Raw genomic sequence first — 14,597 nt, forward strand, 5'->3', positions numbered from 1 at the left:
ATTTCACCTTACAACCTCATAAAGTAGGTACAAATATTATCCCCCTTTTACAAATGAGGAAACTGAAGCACAGTTAAGAAACTAACTTAAGGTCACATGGCTAATAAGTCAGTAGTTGAGCCAGGATTCAAATTCAGGCAGTTTGACTCCTGAACTAGAATTCTTGACTATTCCTGGAAGGTAGGATCATGAGCTACTTGAAGGATAGCGATCATGTTTTTATAGAGTAGTGTTATTTGTTTGGCTTATCCTAAAATGAGGATGTTACCATACAGATTTATTTTATTTTGCTCTAACTCTTACTTAGACAATTAAACTTTTTAGTACCTTAAGTTTTCTTGAACAAGCTAAATAACTCTTTGTGTCTTACTTTATAAGAGTCAAGTATCTTATGTGATTCCTTAACTCAAACAACTATTGGAGTACCCATTACATGTGAGGGACTACGCTAATAAGACAAAGTCTTTGCAGTCAAGGTACAGTCTCTTTCTACTCAGCATATAAATATGCTCAAGTTTCCCACAATTAATGAATACAACATACCAGTACATACAAATGGATAACAGCTTTACCAGCCATTGAGCAGGAGAACTGAGAATAGAATCCTGCAATACTCTGCCCCCTATCCCATAAAGTAAATAAATCCCTTATTTTTCTTACAGTTCCTAAAGTGTAATTGACAAGTAATTACTCAATACGTACTGTTCGCCTGTCTCATGTTATACCACCTCTTAGCAGCTGGCAATGAAAGCCTACCCATTTTTGGTGCAAAGGAGTGGAAATTAAAATATTTTACTAAAACCTCAGTTTACTACATTACATGTTTACATTACTTTTAAAGTTCTATAATTGCATTTTGGGTATGACTTTAATAACCAAATGATAAATGTGAAATGTCTAAGACCATCCATAAAAGAAGCAGTCAAAAAATAAATATGTCCACAGAAGATGGTACGGTCACGTCTGCTTCACCTTATTTTAAGCAGTCTTGACTTCAATCCCCTTGATTGTGCAATTCACATTACAGACAGGCAAAAGTTAAAAAGTTAAGCACAGCAGAAACCGTCCTAGCGAGTTCACTGAATAGGTTAATTGACAGCCAATGACTACAGGCACAATTACCAACCCAAGACCCTACAATGGCAGGGGACCAAGAGCAGAAGCAACCTGTGAAACCAAGGTCAACATACAGAGGAGCTCTGCTTGTTGATAATTACTAGCGTATGCAAGAAACTATGACAAGTTTCTTGACTGACGCACACTTATATCTGTGTTGATATATAGCTGGCACACGTTTGAGTTCATGTTTCTTACGTCCATGTACTCTAACAAGTTTCTCTAGTATGTTATATTTGCATCATTACCTGGTACTTGCCTTCCATTGGTACCATCTTCTTAAGACTGTAATTTGTTTCATCTTAGATTGTAGATTTATGAAAGAAGGGAGCTCTGCTAACCCCCGAAACAGCTCAGTGCTTTAGCAAATAACAGATATGGAGTGTTTATTAATGATGAATACAAAAGCTACCTATAGCCACACTCCAATCCTTATTATCTTGCAGAACTGCTCCAGGAGGATCTGACTGAAACACCCAGGAGCGAGTCCTTGAATCTCTTTGCTAGCTACACTCACTCCTCAGGTGATATCTATACTAACAACTCCCAGATGTATCCAACCTAGATCATTCTCCTCTGAACTCAGATTCCTATGTTCAACTATTGACTTGACATCTCTATTAGCATGTCTGTTAGACATCTCAAAAACTTAGCCAGTCTGGAACAGAACTCTTGAACTCTCCTCAGAAACCTCCTCTTTGTTAATGACAACTCCATCCTTCCAGTTGCTCACCTTAGATTCATCCTTAACTCTTCTGTTTTCACATTCCACATCCAATCTATCAGCAAACCTAGTTGGATCAAAACATATCCATTTAGTCAGACATATAGGTATGAACGCAAGCCTATTTTTACATACAGAAATAAACATACATATGTGTGGAAACATAGATTGGTATACATACATAAATTTCATAGCTCTCTGTCCACTGAGAGTGTCTAGAAGCAGTGACTCCCCAGTAGTAACAAGCACACCTAACATCCAGATCTTGGCCTCAAAATACCCTTCTCCAAAAAAAGGAACCAGGGTTTCTTGGAGAAATGAGTCAAGGGCTAGGGCAGGAAAAATACAAGATGAACCTGAAGCATCTGGTAGTGCTAGAGAATAAAGAAGTGTAAATGTACACACACAAAGGATAAGAGCACATCAAAGAACACAGAAGTCAACCCTAAAACAGCTCCCAATGGCAAAAACTGGAATAATTTGGTCAACAAAATAAATAATGATAGCACTGAATTACAATCCTAAGGATAAAATAAATATCCATGAATTGGAACTGATATAAATGATTAAATAGATAGATGAGAAGGGACAAAACTTCCTTACAAAAGACTTCCAATTAATAAATGCATAAAAAATGAGAGAAATAAAAACTACTTTTAGAACAATATAGCAATCATTACTGCATGCAAGATCCACTGATGAATGCTAAAATTAGTGGGGTGAAACAGGATACTGGCAAAGCTTCAAAGCATCTCCCCCAAGATATTTACCAACTATTGTGGTGGTTTTAATATATGTCCACAAAGGAGTGGTGACATTAGCATCACAGCAGAGTGAGCTTTTCCCTTGGACTCTCCCCTCTAAGATACAACCAAAAGGACATTGATAAACCAACAGAGGACATGTACACAACACAAAAGACATCTGAAAAACCGATGCAGTCATATGCCTGAAGGTACATTTACACTTCTTTATTCTCTAGCACTACCAGATGCTTCAGGTTCATCTTGTATTTTTCCTGCCCTAGCCCTGAAGGTGGTGGTGGGGCTGGATCTGCCAGAAGAAGGGGAAGCTGATCTGCAGGAGCTCTGTGGAATGAGAAGGGCTGCAGCGGTGGGAAGGGCACGGATGAAAAGGGCGCCCAGTCCACACCTGGTACTCCAGCCCCAGAATCTTCCAGAGCACAGTGTGGTGAGCATGGTAGTGGCAGCAAGGAAAGTGAACAGGTGAGAAGAGGTGCCACATCCCCACCCAGCACTCCATCCCAAGAATCATCTACATCACAGCACAGAGAGTGTGGCAGCGGCAGTGGTGAAATTGCAGAGGTAAGGGAGGTGCCCCATCCCTGCCTGGAACTTGAGCCCTAGGACTGCCCGGAGCATGGTGCAGAGAGCTTGGTAGCAGCGGCAGGGAAAGTGTGCAGGTAAGGAGAGGTCTCACATCCCCTTCTGGTACTCCAGGCCCATAATCGACCAGCGCAGAGAGCATGGCAGCGGAGGCAGGGAAAGTATGCAAGTGAGGAGAGGTGCTCCATCCCCAACCAGCACTCCAGCCCCACTATGGCCCAGAGCACAGAGCAGAGAGGGAGGCAGCGGCAGTTGGGGAAAGGGAAAGTGCACAGTCCTTCAATCATCCAGAACTCCATACAGAGAGATGAGCAGAGGTGGGGGAAGTGCTAGGGAATGAGAGTACCCCTACCCCTGCCCAGTGCTCCAGATCTGCCATCGAACAGTTGCTCGGGAAGAAAAGCAGTCAGCAGCTGGAGGTGTGGAGCCCCTGCTCATGCCAGGCCAAGAATACATAGTGCCTGATCCCCACCCAGTAGGCAGTATGTGGCAGCTGTGACCAGATAAGAGCAACACGAAGAAGTAAAAATCCATCCATCAAGCAATATGAGTAGGTATATTAAAGCTCCAGATGAGAAGGGAAGTGACAAGTATCCAGAAACCAACCCTGAAGACACAGAAATCCATAATTTAAACAACAAAGAATTCAAAACAGCTATCATAAAAAAAACCTCAACGAATTACAAGAAAATACAGAAAGACAAATTAGTGAATTCAGGAGCTTCTTCACAAAGGAGATTTAAACCATAAAGAACCACCAATCAGAATTGCTGAAGATGAAAACCACAATGGGTGAAATAAAGAAAAATCTGGATTCCCTAAACAAGAGAGCTGACAATATGGAAGAGAGAATCAGCCAGTTAGATGATAGTACTATAGAAATGCTTCAGACAGAGGAGAAGAGAGAACTAAGACTAAAAAGAAATGAAGAAGCTCTCAGAGAAATATCAGACACAATCAGGAAATGCAACATAAGAATTATATGTATGCAAGAAGGGAAGAGAAGGAGAATAGAGCAGAGAGCTTGTTCAAAGAAATAATAGCTGAGAACTTCCCAAACCCAGGGACGGAGCTGGAAATCCATGTGAAAGGGGCCTCCAGATCTCCTAACAATGTCAATGTAAAAAGACCCACTCCAAGGCACATAGCAGTGAAGCTGGCAAAAGTCAGGGACAAAGAAAATATACTAAGGGCAGCGAGGCAGAAGAAAATAACTTACAAAGGAACCCCTATCAGGCTTTCAGTGGGTTTCTCAGCAGGAGCCTTACAGGCCAGGAGAGAGTGGAATGATATATTCAAAATTCTGAAAGACAAAAACTTTCAGCCAAGAATACTCTATCCAGCAAAAATCTCCTTCAGATATGACGGAAAAATAAAAACTCTCCCAGATAAACAAATGCTAACGGAGCTCATTGTGACAAGACACCCCCCCTAAACGAAATCCTCAAAAAAGTCCTCCTATCTGAAAAAAAAAAAAAATAGGAAAGGGGCTACAAGGCCCTGAGTAAGGAGATGAATAGGTAGGAAATAATCAGAAAATGGCAGCTCTCTATCAGATCAGGTTAGTAAACACTTAACTTTAATATCCAGGATAAAGAAAAGGAAAACACCAAAACAAAAATGATCTCATCATTTTAACCACAAACTCACAACACAAGATGGAAAAAGATATGACAAAAATAACTTAGAAAGGGAAGAGGAAAGGGATGGAATCAGTATAGTCTGAGGAAATAAGAGGCTATCAGAAAATGGACTACCTCAACTATGAGATTTTTTATACGAACCTAAGGGTGACCACTAAAAAAATAATTAGAACAGAAACATTTACAATAAACAAGGAGAAAACGAAGAAAACCAACAGAGAAAACTACCTAATCAAATTGGTAGTCTGAAATACACGGGATGAGAAACAAAGGAAATGCAAAAGAACTGGGAAATGAGGGCTAAGGGGGCAGTATTAAGCCCTCATATGGCAATAATCACTCTAAATGTAAATGGACTGAATCTTCCAATCAAAAGGCACAGAGTGGCAGGATGGATTAAAGAACAAGACCTAACAATACGCTGCCTCTAGGAAACATAGGCTCAGAGTGAGGGGATGGAAGAGAATACTACAATGGCAAAAAGAGGAAACAGCTGTTGCAATACTTATATCAGACAAAGTAGACTTCAGGATAAAATTGGTAAAGAGAGACATAGGGTGCAGTATACAATGAGAAAAGGGACTCTTCACCAAGAAGACATAACACTTATAAACATGTATGTGCCCAACATAGGAGTACCAAAGTAATAAAGCAACTATTGACAAACCTAAAAGGAGATAACGACAACACAGTAATAGTAGGGGACACCAACACCCCACTTACACCAATGGATAGATCATCCAGACAGAAAGTCAACAAGGAAACATTGGACTTAAATGAAAAACTACAGCAGCTGAACTTAATAGATATATGGAGAGCACTCCAGCCAAAAACAGTAAAATATACCTTCTTCTCAAGTGCACATGGGACATTTACAAGGATAGACAATATATTGGGAAACAAGGCAAACTTCAATAAATTTAAGAATATTGATATCATATATACAATCTTTTCCAAACATAATGCCATGAAACCAGAAATCAACTACAAGAAAAAATCTGGAAAAGAAATGAAAATGTGGAGACTAAACAACATGCTACTGAACAACCAATGGGTCATCAAAGAAATAAAGGGAGAAATCAAAAAACACTTGGAGACAAATGAGAATGAAAACACACCAGACCAACTCTTATGGGATACAGCAAAAGCAGTCCTAAGAGGGAAAATTATAGCAATACAGGCCCACATTAAACAAGAAAAAGCTCAAATAAACAATCTTAAAATACACCTAACAGAATTAGAAAAAGACCAGCAAACAAAGCCCAAACTCAGCAGAAGGAGGGAAATAATACAAATTAGAGCAGAAGTAAATGAAATTGAAACAAAAAAGACTACAAAAAGGGTCAATGAAACAAGGAGCTGGTTCTCTGACAGGATAAACAAAACTGACAAACCCTTAGCCAGGCTCACTAAGAAAAAAAGAGCGAAGGCTCAAACGAATAAAATTAGAAATGAAAGAGGATAAATTACAATGGAAACCACAGAAATACAAAAGATCATAAGAGAGTATTATGAAGAACGATATGCCAACAAACCAGACAATCTAGAAGAAATGGATAAATTCTTAGACTCTTACAACCTCCCAAACCAAATCAAGAAAAAATAGAGAATCTGAATAGATCAATCACAAATAAAGAGATTGAAACAGTAATCAAAGATCTCCTCAAAAATAAAAGTGAAGGACCAGACAGCTTCTCAGGAGAATTCTCCCAAACATTCAAAGACAATTTATCACCCATTCTTTTCAAACTATTCCAAAAAATTGAGGAAGATGGAAATATTCCTAACATAATCTATGAGGTCAACCTCACTCTGATCCCAAAACCAGACAAGGATGACACAAAGAAGGAAAATTACAGGGCAATATTGTTGGTGAAGACAGATGCAAAAATGCTCAACAAAATATTGGCAAACCAAATAGAGCAATACACTAAAAAGATCATAAGGCATGATCAAGTGGGATTCATACCAGGGACACAGGGATGGTCCAACATCGACAAATCAGTCAATGTGATACAACATATTAAGAAAAGGAGGAACAAAAACCACATGATCATCTCCATAGTCACAGAGAAAGCATTTGACAAGATCCAGCATCTGTTCATGATAAAAATTTCTAAATAAAATGGGTATAGAAGGAAAATACCTCAACATAATAAAGCCCATATATGACAAACCCACTGCCAGCATCATACTAAATGGGGAAAAACTGAAAGCCATCCCACTGAGAGCAGGAACAAGATAAGAGTGCCCACTTTCATCACTCTTATTCAACATAGTACGAGAGGTTTTTGCCAGAGCAATTAGGCAGGAAAAAGAAATAAAAGAATCCAAATAGGCACCAATGAAGTGAAATTCTCACTGTCTGCAGATGACACAATTTTATATATAAAAAACCCTAAAGAATCGATCTGAAAACTATTAGAAATAATCAACAACTACAGCAAAGTGGCAAAAATCAGTGGCATTGCTATACTCTAGTAACGAACTAACAGAACAAGAACTCAAGAATACAATCCCATTCACAATCGCAGCAAAAAGAATAAAATATCTAGGAATAAATTCAACCAAGGAGGTGAAAGACCTATACAAGGAAAACTATAAGACATTACTGAAAGAAATCGATAATGACATAAAGAAATGGAAAGATATTCCATGCAGATGGACTAGAAGAATAAACATAGTTAAAATGGCCATACTACCTAAAGCAATCTACAGATTCAAGGCAGTCCCAATCAGAATCCCAATGACATTCTTCACAGAAATAGAACAAAGAATCTTAACATTCATAAGGGGAAATATAAAACCCCAAATAGCCAAAGCAATCCTGAGAAACAAGAACAAAGCTGGTGGCATCGCAATCCCTGACTTCAAAACATATTACAAAGCTATAGTAATCAAAACAGCATGGTACTAGTACAAAAACATGCACACAGATCAATGGAACAGAGTTGAAAGCCCAGAAATAAAACCACACATCTACGGACAGCTATTCCTTGACAGAGGAGCCAAGAACATACAAGGGAGAAAGGAAAGCCTCTTCAATAAATGGTGCTGGGAAAACTGGACAGCCACATGCAAAAGAATGAAAATAGATCATTATCTTTCTCCATACACAAAAACAGGCTCAAAATGGATCAAAGACTTGAAGGTAAGACCTGAAACCATAAAACTTCTGGAAGAAAATATAAGCAGTACAATCTTTGACATGAGCCTTAAAAGGATCTTTACTAATATGATGTCCACTCAGATAAGGGAAACAAAAGAAAAAACAAGTGGGACTTCATGAGACTAAAGAGCTTCTGGAAGGCAAACAAACCAAGAACAAAATGAAAAAATAACCCACCAAGTGGGAGAAAATATTTGCAAATTATATATCCAATAAGGAGTTAATCTCCATAATATATAAAGAACTCACACCACTGAACTACAGAAAAATAAATAACCCAATCAAAAAGTGGGCAGAGGATATGAACAGATATTTCCAAAGAAGATCTACAGATGGCCAATAGACACACGAAAAGATGCTCAGCATCACTAATCATCAGGGAGATGCAAATCAAAACCATGCTTAGATATCATCTTTCACCCATTAGAATGGCTATAATCACCAAGACAAAAAATAACAAATGTTGGAGAGATTGTGAAGACAAGGGAACCCTCATCCACTGCTGGTGGGAATGCAAACTGGTGCCGCCACTTTGCAAAACAGTATGGAGATTTCTCAAAAAATTAAAAATAGAATTACCATATGACCCAGCTATCCCACTACTGGGTATTTATCCAAAGAACTTGATATCAACAATACAATGAGACTTATGCACCTCTATGTTCATTGCAGGATTATTCACAATAGCCAAGATGTGAAAGCAACCCAAGTGCCCATCGATTGATGATTAGATAAAGAAGATGTGCTGTATATATACAATGGAATACTACTCAGCCATAAAAAAGGACATAATCGTCCCATTCGCAGCCACATGGATGGACCTTGAGGGCATCATGTTAAGCGAAATAAGCCAGACAGAGAAAGATAAACACTGTATAATTTCACTCATATGTGGAATATAAACCAACTTACAACAAAGAGAACAATTTATTGGTTACCAGGGGGAAGAGGGAGTGTGCACAAAGGGTGCAGGGGCACATTTATATGGTGTCTGACAAATATTAACGTACAACTGAAATTTCACAATGTTATAAACTATTTATACCACAGTAAAAAAAATTTTAAAAATATATATATATATGTCCACAAATTCTTTGGTACTCCTCCCTCCAAGAAGTGGAGTTTGATTCCCCTTCCCTTGAGCGTGTACTGGACTTAGTAGCTTGCTTATAATGAACAGAATATGGAAAGGGAAAAATAATAATAAATAATAAATTTAGTATAATACAATAAATTTAAATTAAAAACATTAAATAAAAAATACTAAATAATTATGACAAATATTAAGAAATAAATACTAATAAATATTAAACATTAAATTGAAAAATTTAATAAATAACCATATTTCCAGTGAAGAAATCTGGCAGAAACCATCTTAACAAGGTAATCACCAGTGATAAGACATGTTGGGGGACTGGCCCGGTGGTGCAACAGTTAGGTGTGCACGTTTCGCTTCTCAGCGGCCCAGGGTTCACCGGTTCAGATCCTGGGTGCAGACATGGCACCGCTTGGCACACCATGCTGTGGTAGACATCCCACATATAAAGTGGAGGAAGATGGGCTCGGATATTAGCTCAGGGCCAGGCTTCCTCAGCAAAAAAAAGAGGAGGACTGGCAGTAGTTAGCTCAGGGCTAATCTTCCTCAAAATTAAATTAAATTAAATTAAAAAAGAAAAAAAGACATGTTGGTATCATGTATCTCTTATATGACACGATAAGAAGGACACTTCAGTGTCAGCCCCAGTGGCATCTTGGTTAAGTTCAGCATGCTCCACTTTGGCAGTTCAGGTTTTTTCCCTAGGCATGGGCCTACACCACTCATCTGTCAGTGGCCATGCTGTGGTGGCAGCTCACATATAAAAAGAGGAAGATTGGCAGCAGATGTTAGCCCAAGGTGAATCATCCTCAGCAAAAAAGAAAAAGAAGAAGAAGAAGGGTATCCCATTTCTGTGATACTTTCCCCCCAAATCCATAACCCCAGTCTAATCATGAGAAAACTTCAGACAAACTCAAATTGAGGAACATTCTACAAAATAACTGACTAGTATTCTTTAAAAATATCAAGGTCATAAAAGACAAGGAAAGACCAAGAAACTGTCATACATTGGCGGAGATAAAAGAGACAACTAAAAGCTATGTAGTGTCCTGGTTTGGATGATGGAATGGAAAAAGGATTTGAGTGGAAAAAACTGGTGAAACACTGAGTCTGGAGTTTGGTTCAAGCATTGTACCAATACTAATCTCTTAGGGTGACAAATGTACTATGGGTATGTAAGATGTTAAAACTGGGGAAACACGGTGAAGGGTATATGGTAGTGGTTCTTAACAGGAGCAATTTTGCCCCACAGGGGGCATTTGGTAATGTCTGGAGGCATTTTTTATTGTTACAACTGGGGGAGTGCTACTGGTATCTACAGGATAGAGACCAGGGAACCCCCCACAACAAAGGATTCTCTAGTCCAAAATGTCAATAGTGCAGAGGTTGAGACAAATTGGTATAAGGGAACTCTATGTGCTATCTGTTCAATTCTTCTGTAAATCTAACATTATTTCATAATAAAAAGTTAAAAAAAAAAAAAGATCCAACCACTTTTCATGAATTCCCTGGTCTAAGACACCACTGTCTCTCAACTGGATTTTTTAAGAGAGGCTCCTAACTAGTCTTCTTGTTTTTACTCTTTACCTCCTTAGGCTACTTTCAGCACACTGGCCAGAGTGAAGTTTTTAAAGCATAATATGATCATGTCACTCCTTTGCTAAAAATCCTGTAATGGTTCCCATCTCACAAAGTAAACACCCAAGTCCTTACAATGGCCTAGAGGCTCCATGTAATCCAGATCTCTCTGACTATACCACTGTCTACTCTTCTACTCACTCCAGTCCAGGCACACTGGCCTCTTAGGGTTTTGGGACACCTCTGCTGCAAGGTCAATGCAAAATGTTTCTTCTACCTAGTGTGTCTCCTTACTTCCTTAACTTTTAACTTATCTTTCCTCACGTCTCACCAAATCCTTCCCAGACATCCTCTTTAAAAGTGCACACAGGGCCAGCCCTGTGGCCTAGTGGTTAGGTTCAATACTCTCTGCTTCAGTGGCCTGGGTTTGGACTTATACCACTCATCAGTGGCCATGCTGTGTCAGTGACCCACAGACAAAACAGAGGAAGAGTGGCAACATATGTTAGCTTGGGGCCAATCTTCCTCAGCAAAAAAAAAAAAAAAAAAAAAGGTGCACACATCCCTTAGCATTCCTGTCCCTGTTGTCAGCTTGATTTTTCTCTACATCACCTATCTATCACCTTCTGAGGTAACAATAACCCTAACAATAAATTATTTATTTTGTTTAATGCCTATCTCACCCTCTCTAGAATGTAAGATCCACGAGGGCAGAAATTTTTGTCTGTTTGATTCACTACTGTAACCTGCATACCTAGCACAATGCCTGGCACATTTTAATGCTCGACAAACATTTGTTAAATGAATGATTCACCTCTGAAATCCTAAATTAAATATCCCAGTGTCTTTCCACCACTTGTTATCATTATCACATTTTTCTTCTTATCTCCTTACTTAGGAAGAATATGGTTTGAAGAAGAAAGAATAGGCTTTGAACCCTGGTTCCACCACTTGATAGTGTGTGTCTCTGGACATGTTATTTAACCTCTCTAATCCTCAGTTTCATCTTAAGGAGAATGACAAAGGGAAGACTATAACATTAATAAAACTTACACAGAAGAGTTAGTGTTAGAATCAGAAATAACGTATTAGTGTCTAGCACACAGTAAGTACTCCACAAATAAAAGCTAATATTACTGCTCCCTCCTCACCAGCTCTTCACAGTGACCTTTAGCATTTCATGCCCTTCATTTTCTCCCAGTTGAATTACCCGTTCCAGGGTTTCTGCTCAAACCCAGCCTGGACCCCACAGTTGTTCATTTCAGTCACAATCCTCAATATCACTAATTCCTTCAACCAATTGTCCTTCAGATATCTCTACGAAGCAGGCATCTGCAAAGCAATGGATAACAGCCTGGGCTTGGAACTGAACCACCAGGGTTCAAATCCCAGCTGTTCATCTTACAATCAAGGAGAATAACAGTGCCCACCCTATGAGTTCTTGTCAGTATTAAATATTTTCTTCAGCTATACCCAAAGCGATCACTGCTGGAGAAAAACCAAACCACCATGAAAATTGGTATCCCTAGAAATCCAAGGTCTACAATCTCAAATGGGTCCTCAATGCTAACAATCCTTTTTCATTTTCCTAGTCATGTGTCTGTCTGTGCATCTACCCCAACTCCCCCCGACCCCCCACCTCAGAAGCTGTTATAAACTCATGTACTCTTTTCAGAACCCCTATTCCATCATGTCCTTCTTCACTCTTAGGAGGTACCCAAAAATGACAGAAGACAAGTCAACAACTCATTCTCCTTCCTTCCTCTGGCAGTTATAAATTTATTTACAAGGCCTCCAACTTTACTTCTTTCCTTTCTGCTCACTGGAAAAGGAAAACCACCTCCTACCCAAGGCCAGTTTCTCTGCCTATGCCTTGGATCCCATCTCTTCCTACTGCCTCCAAATCCTCAGGTCCATCAATCACCTCTCTCCTCTCTCTCTCCCCCTTCCCCCTCCCCACTCCTCCTCCTCTCTTTCAATTTCTCCCCTCCACTGGTTCTTTCCAATCCCACAGAAGCATGCCCAAGACCTTCTTAATTTAAAAAAAGAGGGGAGTAAACTTCTCTAAATCCCTGTATTTCCCTCCATCTATACTCTTTCCTTCAATCCTTTGTTGAAAATATGCATCCCTCTTAATTAGCTACACTTCTAGCTGTCATTCACTATTCAAGCCCCTCAATCCATTACAATGTAGCTACCTGCTCGAGGTGAAGTTACAAAGACATCTTAATCACTAAGTCTTAGAGTTTATTCAGTCCTTATCTTATTTGGCCTTTTCATGGCTGGATACAGTGTTGACCACTACTAGTCCTTGAAATATTCTCCTCCCTCACCTTCCGTGACAAATCTCTCAGTTTCCTTTTTTCATCTTTGGTCTTCTGGCACAGATGGTTGGCTTCTCTTCAGTTGCCTGTCCATTCAGTAGCTCACTAACAGAAATGTGGAACTCATCCTAAATCTTAAATCTTGCTCAATTCCATAATCCAATTATTTACCCTGTTGATGATACTTCCTAAGTCTCTCATACATCCACTCTTCTACATTCCTCAACAGTTCCCACCAGGAATGGCTTCCTAACCAGCCAGCTTCCAGTTTTGCCCTTCTCTAATCCATCAACAAGATAGGTCTAAAACACAAATGTGATCCTATCACAGTATAATTTTTCCCCCTACTAAATCCTCACAGCCTTAGGATAAAGTTAAAGCTCCTTAGCTTGGTTAATAAGACATTCAGTGATTTGGCTTCTTGCGACTTCATCGGCCCCTATTTTAAAACTGTGCTGTCCACCTGTGGCTACTGAGTACTTGAATGTGGCCAGTCCATATTGAGATGTGTTACAAGTATAAAATACACACCAGATTCTGAAGACTTAGTATGAAAAAGGGAATGTCAAATATCTCAGTAATACGTTTTTTATATTGATTACATGCTGAAATGATACTATTTTGGCTATATCAGGTTAGATAAAATGTATTATTAAAATTAATTTCGCTTTTTACTTTTTTAATGTGGTTATTAGAAAGTTTAAAAATATATGTGACACATTTGTGGCTCATATTATATTTTTATAGGACAGCACTGTCTAAAAAGTCTTTCCCCTCTTTCTGAACCTAGTTAATTCCTATCTATTTTTAAAGTTTAGCTCAAATAACCCATTAAGACGTATTTCAGGACACTCCCTCACCCCAAGACCTCAAGTCTTCATGAACTACCCCTCCTCTGGGCTTCCCATCCACAGGAATCTGCTTACATCTCTGCCTATTTCACACCACGTTGTAATTATTGATTATCAGCTATCTTCTCCTCCTAAACTGTACAATCCCTGCAAAAAGGACTATAATTCTACATATACTCAGGGCCCAACACCATGCCTACCATTTAAAAGGCAATCAAAAAATTTGTCAAACAAATGTGAACTATCTATTCCTGGCCTGAAAGTTACTAGAATTTCTAGTTCTCCAAGAAAAACAAACCAGCAGTGAAGGAGCCTAGACTTCCCCATGAGCTCTAGTGGCAGTAGGGAGTAGGAATTAGAGACAGAACGGCAATGAGAAAATAAAGTTCATGACACACATCTGCCTCATACAGTGAAAACGGATTTGCAGCAGTAATATGGGGCCTTGAACTCAAACTTGGCATGCCAGGGGCCACAGTCTGGTTCCCAAATTATTTAAACAGCCCATCCAACAAAAGAGTATGATTTGGCAGGTTTCAACACAAACAGCTAGAGCCCAGCACCTGTTCCACTTAAACAGCACATCATTACAGTTAAAAACAACAACAAATCTCTCTCATGAAGCAAATGCTAATCTCATGATGCTTCACTATGGAGCAATTTAGAAGAGTTATTATATGAAATGTGCCAAAGCAAGAACTTATGGCTGATGCTTATTTGGCAAATATGGTTGGCACTGCTAGATGTTGA

At 39.1% G+C, this 14,597-nt stretch overlaps 1 protein-coding gene across 8 annotated transcripts in view; it reads right to left on the reverse strand.

Annotated features, from left to right (window-relative positions):
* The window catches only part of LOC124233076 (inactive tyrosine-protein kinase PEAK1-like), a 294,861-nt gene that overhangs the window by 278,015 nt on the left and 2,249 nt on the right, over window positions 1-14,597 (reverse strand). For 3 of the 8 annotated variants that reach the window (XM_046650165.1, XM_046650167.1, XM_046650168.1), the window contains exon 2: window positions 1,850-1,907. The exons of the other annotated variants lie outside the window; for them this stretch is intronic. The gene's annotated coding sequence lies outside the window, so the exon portion shown is untranslated. The remainder of the gene's footprint in view (window positions 1-1,849; window positions 1,908-14,597) is intronic. 8 annotated transcript variants of the gene reach the window in all.

Source organism: Equus quagga, unplaced genomic scaffold, assembly GCF_021613505.1.
Source record: "Equus quagga isolate Etosha38 unplaced genomic scaffold, UCLA_HA_Equagga_1.0 153_RagTag, whole genome shotgun sequence".
NCBI classification, from domain to species: domain Eukaryota; kingdom Metazoa; phylum Chordata; class Mammalia; order Perissodactyla; family Equidae; genus Equus; species Equus quagga.